This window comes from Scyliorhinus torazame, chromosome 6 (assembly GCF_047496885.1).
Source record: "Scyliorhinus torazame isolate Kashiwa2021f chromosome 6, sScyTor2.1, whole genome shotgun sequence".
Lineage (NCBI taxonomy): Eukaryota > Metazoa > Chordata > Chondrichthyes > Carcharhiniformes > Scyliorhinidae > Scyliorhinus > Scyliorhinus torazame.
The window spans coordinates 128623760-128638755 of record NC_092712.1 but is presented as its reverse complement, the minus strand read 5'-3'; the positions used below and the strand labels follow the sequence as shown (position 1 = coordinate 128638755).

Sequence of the window (14996 nt, the reverse complement as noted above, 5' to 3'; positions counted from 1 at the left end):
GGAATGGGATGAATTCAATTGCTCTTCACACGGTCCTGGGCAATCTCGATAGACTGAGTGGCTTCCTTCTGTGCTGTTCTATACGATGATCCTATTAATTAATAGCGCACAGTGGCACAGTGGTTAGCACAGCTGTCTCACGGCACCAGGGACCCGTGTTCAATTCCAGCCTTGGGTTACTGTCTGTGTGGAGTTTGCACATTCTTCACGTGTCTGTGTGGCTTTTTCCTCCCACAGTCCAAAGATATGCAGGTTAGGTGGATTGGCCATGATAAATTATCCCTTCGAGTCCAAAAAAACAGATATGCAGGTTAGGTGGCTTTATGGGAATAGGGTGGGGGAATGGCCCTAGGTAGGGTGCTCTTTCAGAGGGTAGGTGCAGACTCGATGGGCCAAATGGCCTCCTGCACTGTAGGAATTCTATATTTCTAGTTATGCCGCAAAGTAATCAGATGAGTACTTCAATGAGCCAGGCTACAACAGAAGACTGTGGGGCAGCACGGTAGCATTGTGGATAGCACAATTGCTTCACAGCTCCAGGGTCCCAGGTTCGATTCCGGCTTGGGTCACTGTCTGTGTGGAGTCTGCACATCCTCCCCATGTGTGCGTGGGTTTCCTCCGGGTGCTCCGGTTTCCTCCCACAGTGCAAAGATGTGCAGGTTAGGTGGATTGGCCATGATAATTTGCCCTTAGTGTCCAAAATTGCCCTTAGTGTAGGGTGGGGTTACTGGGTTATGGGGATAGGGTGGAGGTGTTGACCTTGGGTAGGGTGCTCCTTCCAAGAGCCGGTGCAGACTCGATGGGCTGAATGGCCTCCTTCTGCACTGTAAATTCTATGAAAGACTGATGGGTATTCTGCTTCCACTGAAGCACAAGCAGCATTCATCAAAAGTCTGAGTGCTGCAGTGCAACTCAAAGTGATTTATTCTTAATTGTTCTATGTAACGGCCCAGCAGTCTGCTCAGTTGTATCAATGGATACCGAAAAGTAGAATAAGAATAAAACCTGATGGACTATTTGACATTCACTTTGACACTAGCGCATCCAGTTCTGTTTGACCCTGCAAAGTCCTCCCTGGGGTCATGGGTTCAAACGCCAACATTTGCAGCTGGTGGAACTTAAGTAGGATTCATTAATAAATTCAATTAATTAGTTTTCATAATCTGGAATTGAAACCTAGTCCCAGTAATGGCGACTGTCATGATATTCAAACACACACATCATGATGGACACACCAACAGGCAAATCAGAGCACACAACACCACAACCAATCACAGACAAGAACACCAACCACATAAAAAGCACGAGCACGACACCTGGTGGTCAGTAGGTCTGGGGACAAAGAAACAAGAAAGAGCTGTTAAAACATCACAAGCAGGGAACCCCCACGTGCAGGGTGCAAAGACAAAACTGTACATAGTAAGTTTAAATAAAATAGCGTTGTACCATATACAACCGTGTTGGCTCATCTGTGTGTCAGAACACCCAACACCACATGGTACAGGAGTGGATCGATACCTGCCTACTAACCTGCCATTCTGGACATGGATCACACCGACGGACCGCAGCCGATGCAAGTCGCGGGGAACCTAGGCACCAATTGGAAGCTCTACAGGCAGCGATTTGACCTGTACATCCGTGCCACCGAAAAACAGAGTGCCTCGGATGACACGAAGATTGCAATGCTCCTCTTCTACGCAGGTTAGCACGCCACCAACGTCTTCAACTCACTGGTGTTCGAAGAAGGCGAAAACCAATCCAAATATGACACGGTCATCCTCAAGCTGGACCAGCACTTTCAAGTTGAAGTAAATGAAAGTTTTGAAAGATACCTCTTTCAGCAACGCCTGCAAGGTAAGGAGGAGCTTTTTCAACCCTTCTTGACGCACCTCCGGATTCTAGCGCAGTCCTGCGGTTACGGCACCATCACAGAGTCCATGATCAGGGACCAGATTGTTTTTGGCGTTGCCTCTAGTGGCCTACGCCAGCAGCTTCTTAAAATAAAAAGCCTCACCTTAGCATCTGCTGTGGAAGCCTGTGTCCTCCACGAAAATGCTACCTGCCGTTTTGCCCAATTTCAGGCGTCCGAGTTGGCACGGAGGGGGTCCCCAGCCGTCGAATCGGCAAGCCAGGCCGCCCACGACGTCGAACGCATCCAGGCCGTCGATCACTTCCCGACCCACGGCCCGGACGACAGCGGCCGCTTCCCGCGCTTTTCGCGGTCTCCCGCGCAGGTGCGCGCCAAAAATAACGGCCACAACGAGAGACGCACTGCGCAGGCGCGCCCACCGCAAGATCGCACTGCGCATGCGCAGTGGCGCAACGAACGCCGTGACGTCATGACGTGCGGCAATTGTGGAGCTCTACATTTAAAAGGGCAATGTCCTGCAAAAAACCGACAGTGCCTCAGATGTGGCAAGATGGGCCACTACGCAGCCCACTGTCGTTCGGCTCAACCCATGGATCCGGCGCATCCTCGACAATCTCGCAGACAAGTCAGGACCGTCCAGCCCACGCATCAAGACTTCCAGCTAAGTGATGCAGATGACCAGGATGCCTTCCGCGTTTCCGTCATCGATGTCAACAAGGTCAATGCCATCAATCCAGCCGATGAGTGGTGTGCAACCCTGACGGTCAACCGATCGCGCGTCGCCTTCCGTCTGGACACCGGCGCATCCGCCAACCTGATTGCATATTCTGCAGTCCAGGCCATGAAGGTCAAACCACCCATCACGCCATCCCGGCTCAAGTTGGTTGACTATAACGGGAACGTCATCCCGTCCATAGGATCTTGCCAGCTACAGGTGACCCACAAGCTGTACACGGCCACACTCCCCTTCGAAGTTGTCGGCTCATCAAAGGACTCGTTACTGGGCGCACAGGCGTGTAAGGTCCTTCACCTGGTACAGCGCATTATGTCTCTCTCTCCAGATGAGATATCCGACTTCCCGGATGCTGAGTTCCACGCAAATCTCCATTCCCTCCTTGCTCACAACCAGGAGGTTTTTGAAGGCATGGGGACATTGCCATACACGTACAAGATTCGACTCAGACCGGACGCCATCCCTGTCATTCACGCACCTCGCAGGGTTCCTGCGCCACTCAAAGACCGCCTCAAGGCACAACTGCAGATTCTTCAGGACCAAGGGGTCCTATCCAGGGTCACGGAGCCCACGCCATGGGTCAGCTCCATGGTCTGTGTAAAGAAGCCCTCTGGTGAGCTCCGTATATGTATAGATCCTAAAGATCTGAATAACAACATCATGCGGGAACACTATCCCATCCCGAAACGAGAGGACCTCACCAGCGAGATGGCGCGAGCCAAAATATTCACCAAATTGGATGCGTCCAAAGGATTCTGGCAGATCCAACTGGACCCGGCCAGCCGAAGACTATGCACATTCAACACCCCTTTTGGCAGATTCTGCTACAACCGGATGCCATTCGGCATCATTTCAGCATCTGAAGTTTTCCACCGCATTATGGAGCAGATGATGGAAGGCATCGGAGGGGTACGTGTATATGTGGACGATATCATCATTTGGTCCACCACTCCGCAGGAACACATGCATCGTCTACGACGTGTCTTCACCCGCATACGACAAAATGGCCTGCGTCTCAACCGTGCGAAGTGTGCCTTCGGCCAGACGGAGCTGAAATTCCTCGGGGACCACATCTCAAGGTCAGGGGTCCGTCCCGATGCAGACAAGGTTAGCGCCATCACAGCCATGCCACGGCCGGCTGACAAGAAGGCTGTCTTAAGATTCCTGGGCATGGTCAACTTCCTTGGGAAGTTCATTCCCAACCTGGCTTCTCATACAACAAATATGCGCCATCTCGTAAAAAAATCGACAGAATTCAACTGGCACCAATCGCATCAGCGGGAATGGGAGGAGCTCAAGCACAAACTGGTCACGGCACCAGTGCTGGCCTTCTTTGACACGACTCGCCCTACAAAGATCTCAACAGACGCCAGCCAATCTGGTATTGGAGCGGTACTCCTGCAAAAAGACAGCACGTCGTCATGGGCCCCGGTTGCATATGCCTCACGAGCCATGACCCCTACCGAACAGCGCTACGCGCAAATCGAAAAAGAATGCCTGGGCTTGTTAACTGGACTGGACAAGTTCCACGACTATGTGTATGGCCTGCCACGATTTACGGTCGAAACTGACCACCGCCCCCTGGTCAACATCATTAACAAAGACCTGAACGACATGACTCCTCGCCTCCAGCGCATCTTACTTAAACTCAGGAGGTACGATTTCGAACTGATCTACACTCCGGGGAAGGAGCTCATCGTGGCGGACACTCTTTCCCGAGCAGTGAGCACACCACCAGATGCGGAGGGGTTCGTGCGTCAAATTGAGGCACACGTAACTCTGACAGCAGCAAATCTGCCAGCTGATGATCCTAGTCTGGCCCACATACGCGCAGAGACGGCGACTGACCCCCTTCTGCAGCGAGTGATGCGCCACATGACGGAAGGGTGGCTCAAAGGGCAGTGCCCCCAGTTTTATAATGTGCGAGATGATCTTACCAACATAGACGGGGTCCTTATGAAATCACACAGGATCGTTATTCCGCACAGCGTGCGCCAGATGATTCTTCATCAACTACACGAAGGCCACTTGGGCGTCGAAAAATGCAGACGAAGGGCCCGGGAGGCGGTATATTGGCCGGGTATCAATGAAGACATAGCCAACATGGTGCTCAACTGCACAACCTGTCAGAGGTTTCAGCCGGCGCAACCTCCGGAAACACTTCTACCACACGAGATGGTGACGTCCCCCTGGGCGAAGGTGGGTGTTGACCTATTTCACGCGCTCGGCAGAGATTACATCGTTATTATAGACTACTTCTCAAACTACCCGGAAGTCATGCCTCTCCATGATCTGACGTCGTCCGCAGTCATTGGGGCCTGCAAGGAAACATTTGCTCGCTATGGCATTCCAAGGACTGTCATGTCAGACAATGGACCCTGTTTTGCCAGCCGTGAATGGTCGTCCTTTGCCGCAGCATATGGTTTCACTCATGTGACATCCAGCCCTCTGCATCCACAATCGAACGGGAAGGCTGAAAAGGGTGTCCACATCGCCAAGCGGCTCCTGTGCAAGGCGGCTGCTGCCGGATCGGACTTTAACCTTGCCTTGCTGGCCTATCGATCGGCCCCGCTATCCACGGGTCTCTCGCCAGCGCAGCTACTAATGGGTCGCTCCCTCAGGACGACGGTACCTTCCATCCTGGCACCAACAACAGACCATGAGGCGGTTCTTCGGAACATGCAACTGCAGCGTGATCGCCAGAAAAGTCGGTACGACACACGAGCGACGGACCTGCCCCCCCTGTCCTCCGGAGACAAAGTACGCGTCCATCAACCGTATGGTGGCTGGTCAGCACCGGCCGAAGTCCTCCGACAAGTGGCTCCCCGCTCGTTCCTGGTTCGCATGCCGGATGGTTCCGTGCGTCGCCGCAATCGGCGCGCCCTTCGCCGACTTCCACGCTCACAGCCACACAGTACGCACACGCCAGATCCTCAACAGGCTTCCGAGGATGACTTTGTGGAGCTGCCGCACATCACGCCCTTTCCATCGCCACCCATGGCCATGCCTGCACAGCAGCCGGTGGTTCTTGATCCACCCTTGAGGCGATCAACCCGAACTCGTCGCAAGCCCATTAGACTGGACTTATAATACCGTTCATATGTTTAACAAGTTGCACAATTTTACATGATAACCTGTTGTTGTTTATCGTTCCAGATGTCGTCTGACTGGACAACTGTTCAAGTTTTTTTTTTTCCTTCTTCTCTCGCTCGCATTTATGTTATGTTATGGTACAACTTGGTTCATGTGACGCACCCGACATCGCCCCATGTACATAGTTCCGTCATATGCACATGCTGCACACGACACACACACACTCTTAGATGCACTCACGACACGATCATATTTATTACCACGTAGGCACATATCTTTGTAAAAAGGGGGGATGTCATGATATTCAAACACACACATCATGATGGACACACCAACAGGCAAATCAGAGCACACAACACCACAACCAATCACAGACAAGAACACCAACCACATAAAAAGCACGAGCACGACACCTGGTGGTCAGTAGGTCTGGGGACAAAGAAACAAGAAAGAGCTGTTAAAACATCACAACCAGGGAACCCCCACGTGCAGGGTGCAAAGACAAAACTGTACATAGTAAGTTTAAATAAAATAGCGTTGTACCATATACAACCGTGTTGGCTCATCTGTGTGTCAGAACACCCAACACCACAGCGACCATGAAACTATTTTCATAAACTCTGTCTGGTTTCCTATAGGAAAGGAAAGCTGCCAACTTTTATCCAGTTTGACGGTCCCCTCATGCACACAAAGATGATTGTGCAGTGGACATTGTACTCTTAAAAAGCAAGCAACATGGAATAACCGATGCTGTACCCTCACAAAATGGATACTAGAAAGTCAGGTGACTTCTGTTGTGGTTTCTGGATAGACAGAGATAATGGCTCGAATTCTTTGATCTCATCTGTTGTCACAGAGGGAAGGGGGAATTTGGTGTCCCAGCCAAAACTCCATTCACTTTCATTGGGACCAGAGAATCCCAACCACGATCCAGCTCGGAGAATTTCGGCCAATATATCTGGCAAGTCACAAGTGGAAATAGATTTCCCCAGGTGCAAATGACTACCCCTCACCATTTTGATGGAAGAGATTTAAGGGACAATGGCTACTAGCCCTGTCAGCCCCATGAAGATGGAACCCCAAAGAAAGCCACTCAGTGAGGATAGTCACTGCTAGAATGTTGCTGGGATATCAATATATCAATTATGTGCCCCCCCACCCCTCCCGTTGTGTTTCAGTTATATCGCTCCAAACCATTGCATGAACAATGTCATCACATGATCAAAACTAGCTAGAATTTTGTCTATATATATATGTTTCTGGAACATACCTCTTCATTCACCTGAGGAAGGAGCAGTGCTCCGAAAGCTAGTGTTTGAAACAAACCTGTCGGACTTTAACCTGGTGTTGTAAGACTTCTTACTGTGCTCACCCCAGTCCAACGCCGGCATCTCCACATCATAGCTAGAGAGTGGTGGCATCTCCACATCATAGCTAGGGGGGGGGGCGCGCGGGGGAGCGAGGGAGCGAGGGGAGATGTTGGTGGAAACACATTAATCTATCAGGGAACCCGGCAAGTCTGGGGCCAGCAGCACAGAGGGATCACACCCTGCCAGAAGAGAAGAACCCTGCTTCGAACAACCAACCAACTCAGGCAGTAAAATTGGGTTAATTTGTTTTACCTGCAAGATTATACATTTCTTCTGTGCCGGACTTAGCCACAATTTTGTTGAAAATGCCAAAAAGCTCTAACCTCCATTTATCTTCAAAGAACAAAGAGAACAAATTCTTTAGGTCTGTAATGCTCCTCCGCCTCCATCTTGGCTGGTTTAGCACAGTGGGCTAAACATCTGGCTTGTAATGCAGAACAAGGCCAGCAGCGCGGGTTCAATTCCCGTACTGGCCTCCCCGAACAGGCGCCGGAATGTGGCGACTAGGGACTTTTCACAGTAACTTCATTGAAGCCTACTTGTGACAATTATTATTATGCAGGGCTGTTTAGCACAGGGCTAAATCGCTGGCTTTGAAAGCAGACCAAGGCAGGCCAGCAGCACGGTTCAATTCCCGTACCAGCCTCCCCGAACAGGCGCCGGAATGTGGCGACTAGGGGCTTTTCACAGTAACTTCATTTGAAGCCTACTTGTGACAATAAGCGATTTTCATTTTCATAAAGGACTGGTTAAAAATAGGTGACTTATTTCTTGTTACGCTGTTAGTAATTCCGGTGCATGTTACATCTCTAGAAAACATATTTTCTTGTGCGTATGTATTTCTGCATGTTTGGGGAGATATGGTGTTATGTCGGGGAGAGGTGGTGGGATAACATTTCTCAATTCCCAGCTGACTGCAAAAACATGTATACTATTTACTCAGCCAGGCTGCTGGTGTTCTGTTCAGCTGATAAAACAACAGTCTGAGGATTTCCCAGTTCTCAGGGACATAGAGATTTCAAAATGGTCATTCAAGTCATGTGACCTTCTTTCGCCACAATTACTTCAAAAGGAATGTTTATCCAGTGTCTGGAACTGACTTTGATTTCAGGACTGATAGTCATTGGTTGTTGAAAGAGTTAGCTTCCATATTAAGGGTCTGGTCTTGGGAAATCTTTGTCTAGGCGGACCCACTGTCTCCGCTAGTAAGGTGGTTTGGTCAGATGCAAATGACTCCCCTTTGATTCCCCTTTGCAATGTTCCTGGCCAGTCCCTGGTGTGATATAAATCTGTCAGCAGCTCTCTAGGCATGATGAGTTCTGGTGAGCTCACCTCCTGGTCTTTTGTGATTACAAGGGGCCTGCACAATGAGGTGTGAGTTTCCTGAAACTATGACTGCCTGTCTGGGACGGTAGCTCCTAGAAAATGGGCAAACCATGTGGTTATGTGGCCAGTGCAAAAGATAAGGCTGAAGTATTTGCAACCATCTTAAGCCAATAGGACTGAGTGGATGATCCATCTCGGCTTCATTCTGAGATGTCCAGCATCACGGATGCCAGATTTTGGTTAATTAAGAAACAGCTGTAGGCACTGGATACAACAAAGGCCAGGGGCCATGACAACATCCCAGAAATTGGCCTGAAGACTTGTACTCCGGAGCTAGCCATGCCACTAGCCAAGCTGTTTTAGTACAGTGTCAACAATGGGAACATGATGGAAGGTGTTGACGACATTATATCAAGCAGTACTCACTTGGCATTAACCTGCTCAGTTTGAGTTTTGTCAGGACCTCTTGGCTTCCGACCTATTACAGCCTCGTTCCAAACATGGGCAAAAGAGATTAATTCCAGAGGTAAGGTGTGAGTGACTGTCCTTGACACCAAGTCAGCATTTGACCAAGTGTGGCTTCAAGGAACCATGGAGTCAATAAGAAGCATGGGGGAAGACTCCCAATTCGTTGGAGTCATACCTAGCACAAAGGAAGATTGTTGTCGTTGGGGGAGGCCCATTGTCTTGGATTCAGGCAGGGTCTTAGGGCCAGCAATCTTCAGATGCTTCACCCATGACCTTCCCTCCATTATAAGGTCAGTAGTGAGGATATTCACATTCACTATTCGCAACTGCTTATATACTGAAACGGTCTTTGTCCATATGCCACAAGACCTGGACAACATTCAGGCTTCTGCTGATGAGTGGCAAATGACAAGCAATGACCATCTTCAACAAGTGAGAATCTAGCCATCACCCCCTGATACTCAATGGCATTACCATCACTGAATCCCCTACAATCAACATCCCAAGGGTTATGACTGACCAGAAATTGAACTGGATCAGCCATATAAATATCGTGGCTACAAAAGCAGGTCAAAGATTGGGAATTCTGCAGAAAATAACTCAACTCCTAACGCCCAAAGCCTGCCCACGATCTACAAGGCAGAAGTCAACAGTGTGATGAAATATTCTCTACTCCCCTGCTCTATCCCTGTAACCTTATAACCCCACCTAACTACATCTTTGGACACTAAGGATCAATTTGTAGTATGGCCAATTCACCTAACCTACATATCCTTGGACTGTGGGAGGAAACTGGAGCACCCAGAGGAAACCCAAGCAGATACAGGGAGAATGTGCAAACTCCACACAGACAGTTTCCCAAGGCTAGGTCCCTGGCGCTGTGAGGCAGCAGTGATAACCACTGTGCCAGCATGCCGTCCTGACTTGGAACCATATCACCCTTTCCTTCACTGTCACTGGCTCAATGTCCTGGGGAAGATGAATGGCCTAACAAGTGGCACTGCACAACCCAATTTACCTCCATGGAACCTAACAGCTCTGCTGACGTTTTGAAGGAGTTGTGCTGTTTAGTCCCAAATCCAGCTTTTTCCCCATAAACTTGCAAATTAGTCCAACTTCTCGTTACGCAGATGCTGCTGGACCTGCTGAGTATTTTCAGTTCTGATTTCCAATTCTGAGCATTTGCAGTATTTTGCTTTTGTATGTACTGAAGAAGCTGGGGTTGTTCTCTTTAAAGAGAAGGTTGAAAGTAGATATGGTGGAGCTGTTCAAAATCATGAAGGGTCCGGACAGAGTCGCTAGACAGAAACAGTTGCTGTTGAAAGAAGTGTGGAGAACCAGGGGCCCAGATTTAAGATGATTGGCCAACGAAAAAAAGTGGCAAGCGAAAACATTATTTTTCACAGTGAGTAGTTAGGATCTGAAATGCACTGTGCAAGAGCCTGGTGGAGACAGATTTAATCGTGGTTTTCAAAAGAGAATCAGTGATGCACCTGAAGATGATAAATATACAGGGTCCCTTCCTTGCTGTAACCATTCTATGATTCTTATGAAAAAGGCAAAGGTTGAGTGGGAAAAAAGACAAGGAACAAACAGTGATCAGTGCACTCTTTGACCAGAATGATGCTGTTTATGGAGATTGCAGTCATTCTGCTTGTTTCAGCGGTTGAGATGGCACCTATATGTCTTTACATTTAGTTATTTAAGTATGAAAACAGCTATGATACTCTGCTTATTCTGAATAAGAACTTAGGCTTCAGTTCAGCACCATATTTGCTGACAAGCAGTTCCTCGATCATGGTACACTTAGCTTAAGGTTCACTTAGCAGCCAATGTCAAGGAAACTCAGTTTGCATATAAATGCCTCAGTTTTGTTTTTTAACTAGGCTTCTCACAGTGCACCACAATCTTTCGTTTTTCTACCCATGATTTATCGAGGCTTTGGAGTTGGAGAACAGAATTATTTCCAGGAATGAAGAGGGAGGGCATTTTTACCAGAAACTGAAGTATCCTTTCCTTTTGAAAGTTACCATAGAATTTCCTTTCACAACCTTTGAGGCAGTGCCATGTAGATCATCATAACTTGCTGCATTAAATAAAATTCTCATGTCTCCTTTGATCATAGAGAATCATAGAATTTATAGTGCAGAAGGAGGCCATTCGGCCCACCGAGTCTGCACCGGCTCTTTGAAAGAGCACCCTAGCCAAGCCCACACCTCCACCCTATCCCCATAACCCAGTAACCCCACCCAACACTAAGGGCAATTGTGGACACTAAGGGTAATTTAGCATGGCCAATCCACCTAACCTGCACATATTTGGACTGTGGGAGGAAACCGGAGCACCCGGAGGAAACCCACGCACACACGGGGAGAACGTGCAGACTCCGCATAGTGGATACCTGTGCGGATACCTTCTCTCTCTTCAGGTACCTTGCTCTAGAGGTGTGATCCCCCTCGTTTATGGTAGATTCATCCAATGCAAGACTTTTGAAAAAGATCGTTCTGTGTCTACCTCGCTCTCTTTTATCATCGATCTTTCCCATCCGCATCAGACTTTCTAAATCATGATTTCTTATTATGTGCCAAAGAAATTCCAACTACCTCGTCCTGATCTTGGTCAGTAGAGTTCTTCTAGTCTCAGACTTTACTATCATCTCTTCACTGGTAATGTGACTTGTCCAAGAAATCTCCATTATTGACTTCAAAAACCACCAACGCTGCAGCCTCAATTCTTCCCTGCATTGCTTCACTGACCATCAACAATCCCGTATGTGAAAGTTTCTGTGATGTAACATTCCAGGATCATCAGATTTGAGTTGATCATAATCTTCTTTATTTTTAAAAATGAATCTTTGGTCATTCTAATCCTTCGTCTTATTTCTTGGTCGCATCTTCTGTCTGATGTTAACATATTTCCCAGGTAATAAAATTTGTCTACCCGTTTGATCTTTTCATTCTTCACTGTAATTTTACATCCTGCTATGGTTTTCTTTTTGGACACGACTTGACATTTTGTTTTCTGACAAGTTATGCTCAGCCCTTTCTTCTCACTTTCACTCCCTTCTCTGTCCAAGGTCTTTGCAGTTTCTCTTCAGAGTTGGCAATAAGAATGGTGTCATCGGCGTATCTTATATTATTAAAGTTGTAACCTCCAACTAATAATCCAGGAAGGTCTTCAATCTCTAAGAATATTTTCATTATACAAATTGAATAAATCTGGGAAGAAAGCACTCCCCTATCTGATCACTCTTTTAATCTTCACAAAGTTGCTTTGATCATTCTCAGATTTATGTTTGCTGCAGTTTGTTCCCAATAAAAATTTCTTATCACTTTTAAGATATTTACCACCAAGGTCAAGAGCCTGTAATATGCTCAGTTCCTCATGTTTCATCTTATCAAATGCCTTACTATAATCAATAAAACATATCTTTATTCATCTCTCTGGCTCTTTGATAGCATGCATACCATAAATAAATCATTTCTTATTTCTTTATCTCCTACAAAGCCACATTGAAGAGCTGAAATTTCTGGCTTTATCTTGCTCCTGACCTTATTCACCAATACTCAAAGACAGGTCTTAGTAATGCAACTCATTAGAATGACTCATTCTTCTTCCACAGGAAACAGGTTCTCCTTATTTACTCGTTCAAAACGTTTGATGATTTTGATTGCCTATATCAAATCTTTCCTTAACCATTTCTTCTCTAAGGAGAACAGTTTTTTAAATCTCACCTTGTAACCAAAATCCAATCTCCCTGGTACTTTTCTAGTAAGCCTCCTTTTCAAGGCCTTGATATCCTTTCCAAAGTGTGATGCACAGAACTGGCCACAATACTCCAGCTCGGGCATTATGTACACTCTTCCTTTATTTACAAAACCAAGGATCCCATATGTCTTTTTAAAGCAGCCTTCTCAGCTTGTCCTGATATCTTCAAAGATTTGTGTATGTATGCTCCAGGGCATCCTATTCCTTTTAAATTGTATAATTGAACTTGTGTTGCCACTTAGTGCTCCCACCAAAATGAATCACTTCACACTTACCTGCGTTAAAAATTTACTCTACCTTGTATCTGTCCATTGTATAGTCTGTTTGTGTTCCCCTGCAGTCCATTTACTATCCTTGTCATTGTCTACTAGATTTCCAAGTTTTATGTCATCTCCAAGCTTTGAAATTATGTCCAGTATACCCAAGCACAGATCATTAATATATATTTAAAAAACAGTCCTAATACCGACCCAGAGGAGACGCCACTGTTTTCTTGTCTCCAGTTTGAAAATACAATCATTCACCACTACTCCCTGCTTTCTGTCCCTTTGCCAATTTTATATCCACACAACCACTGTCCCTGTAATCCCATGGGCTTCAGTTTTGTCAATGTGTTTATGATGTGGTGCTTTATCAAATAGCTTTTGAGAAAACTGGACTACTCTGTTTCTTTAGTAGATGATTGTCAAGATTCAAATTAATTTTGTTTGCACATTAGTGATTTGAAGTATTAATCACTTCAGAGGTGGCCAGCATTTACAATCTAAACATATTTTGTAGCTGGTCCATTGTCACATAGGAATAGCATTGCAACACTTGATTACTTTGGGTGTCATTCTATTTATAAAATGAAAAAAACAGAATGTTAAAAACACTTGAGGTAAATGTGAGGAAAGAGAAACAGAGTTAATCACCGCAGAAGGTTTGTTTGAGGGACCTGAGTGGGTGGGGGGGGGGGGAGTTTGGAGTACTCCTGCACCTCATAGTCCACAATCAGTGCTGTGAAATGCATTTTCTGTTGGATCCGGATGCTCATGCTCTCTGGAGCTGCTGGATCCTGGGTCACTGGAGAAATGTGTAATGAGGTGTTAAATATCAGTCACAGAATCATCTTTGAATATTATTATTCTGAACCACCTCGCTGGAACAGATTGCTCAGACATCCACAATTCAAACAGAAGCAGTCACGTTTATGGTGGGTTGGGTCGGGTTTTGAAAACATGACCACTTACTCATCAAACCTCCACCCTGATCCTGTGCAGCCCTTTATAGTGGGGAGGGGGTCTTAAAATTACCCCCAATGAGTTTACACTATGTCGCTACTAGAAGCATTGTTGAGTGACTTTCAAGTTTTGTGGCAGTCTGATGAATGGAGTTGGACTCATTCACTGCAGCTATGATACATCATAGATTCAGAGAATCCCTACAGTGCAGAAGGAGGCCATTCGCCCCATTGAGTTAACACTGACCTTCCGAAAGAGCACCATACCTAGGCCCGCTTCCCGCCCTATCCCCATAACCCCACCTAACCTTTGGGCACTAAGGGGCAATTGATCATGGCCAATCCACCTAACCTGCATAGCTTTGGACTGTGGGAGGAAACCGGAGCACCCGGAGGAAACCCACGCAGACACGGGGAGAATGTACAAAGTCCACACAGACAGTCAACCAAGGTTGGAATCGAACCTGGGTCCGTGGTGCTGTGAGGCAGCAGTGCTAACCACTGTGCCACCTTGCCACCCTGAATGTATAGTTAGTAATTATATTTGGGGAAAACATAAGAGAATTGAACTTTTGTTTTTTACATATAAAGGAATGTAAAGAAAAGATATCTCCCTGTGTTTGTTATTCATGTACTTTATATAATTATAGCATTTGCTGATTGCAGTTAATGCCCACCTAAGGGCCCCTGTCCAGCTCTTGCCAGGATTTAACAGACGGCAGAGAGACCCAGACCAAGTGTCACAGATTCCCTGTGTGCCTGGTGACGGGTCCTCCTTAACTGGGCCTCTGTGCCCTTTGGAGGGTGCCTCCTCCAAAGTGTTACTTCCCTAGGCTTCCTTCCCCATGGCCTCTCAAATCCCAGCCCTTCACCTCCCTCAGTGAAAACTCCAAACACTTCTCAACACCCGATCCAGTGCTGAACATCTCCTCAAGTGCAGTACAGACAGTGGACTGTACTACCGGGAGCGCTGCCAGTACTAGAGAGCTACCAACCTCTAATTGGCCGACAATACTCTGAGCTTGAACCTGAGGGATGGGAATCCAGCCCTCAGCCTTAGCCCATTAAATGGTTGCAAATGGTTCCATGATTTTTTTAGCTGGGTAGGGCGGGGATCATGTGAAATCCAGCCCTATCTTGATTCAA

The 14996-nt window shown here is 47.1% G+C and overlaps 1 protein-coding gene across 5 annotated transcripts in view; it reads left to right on the top strand.

Moving 5' to 3' along the window:
• coa1 (cytochrome C oxidase assembly factor 1) overlaps positions 1-14996 on the top strand; it is a 130004-nt gene that overhangs the window by 33796 nt on the left and 81212 nt on the right. The gene's annotated exons all lie outside the window — the stretch shown is intronic.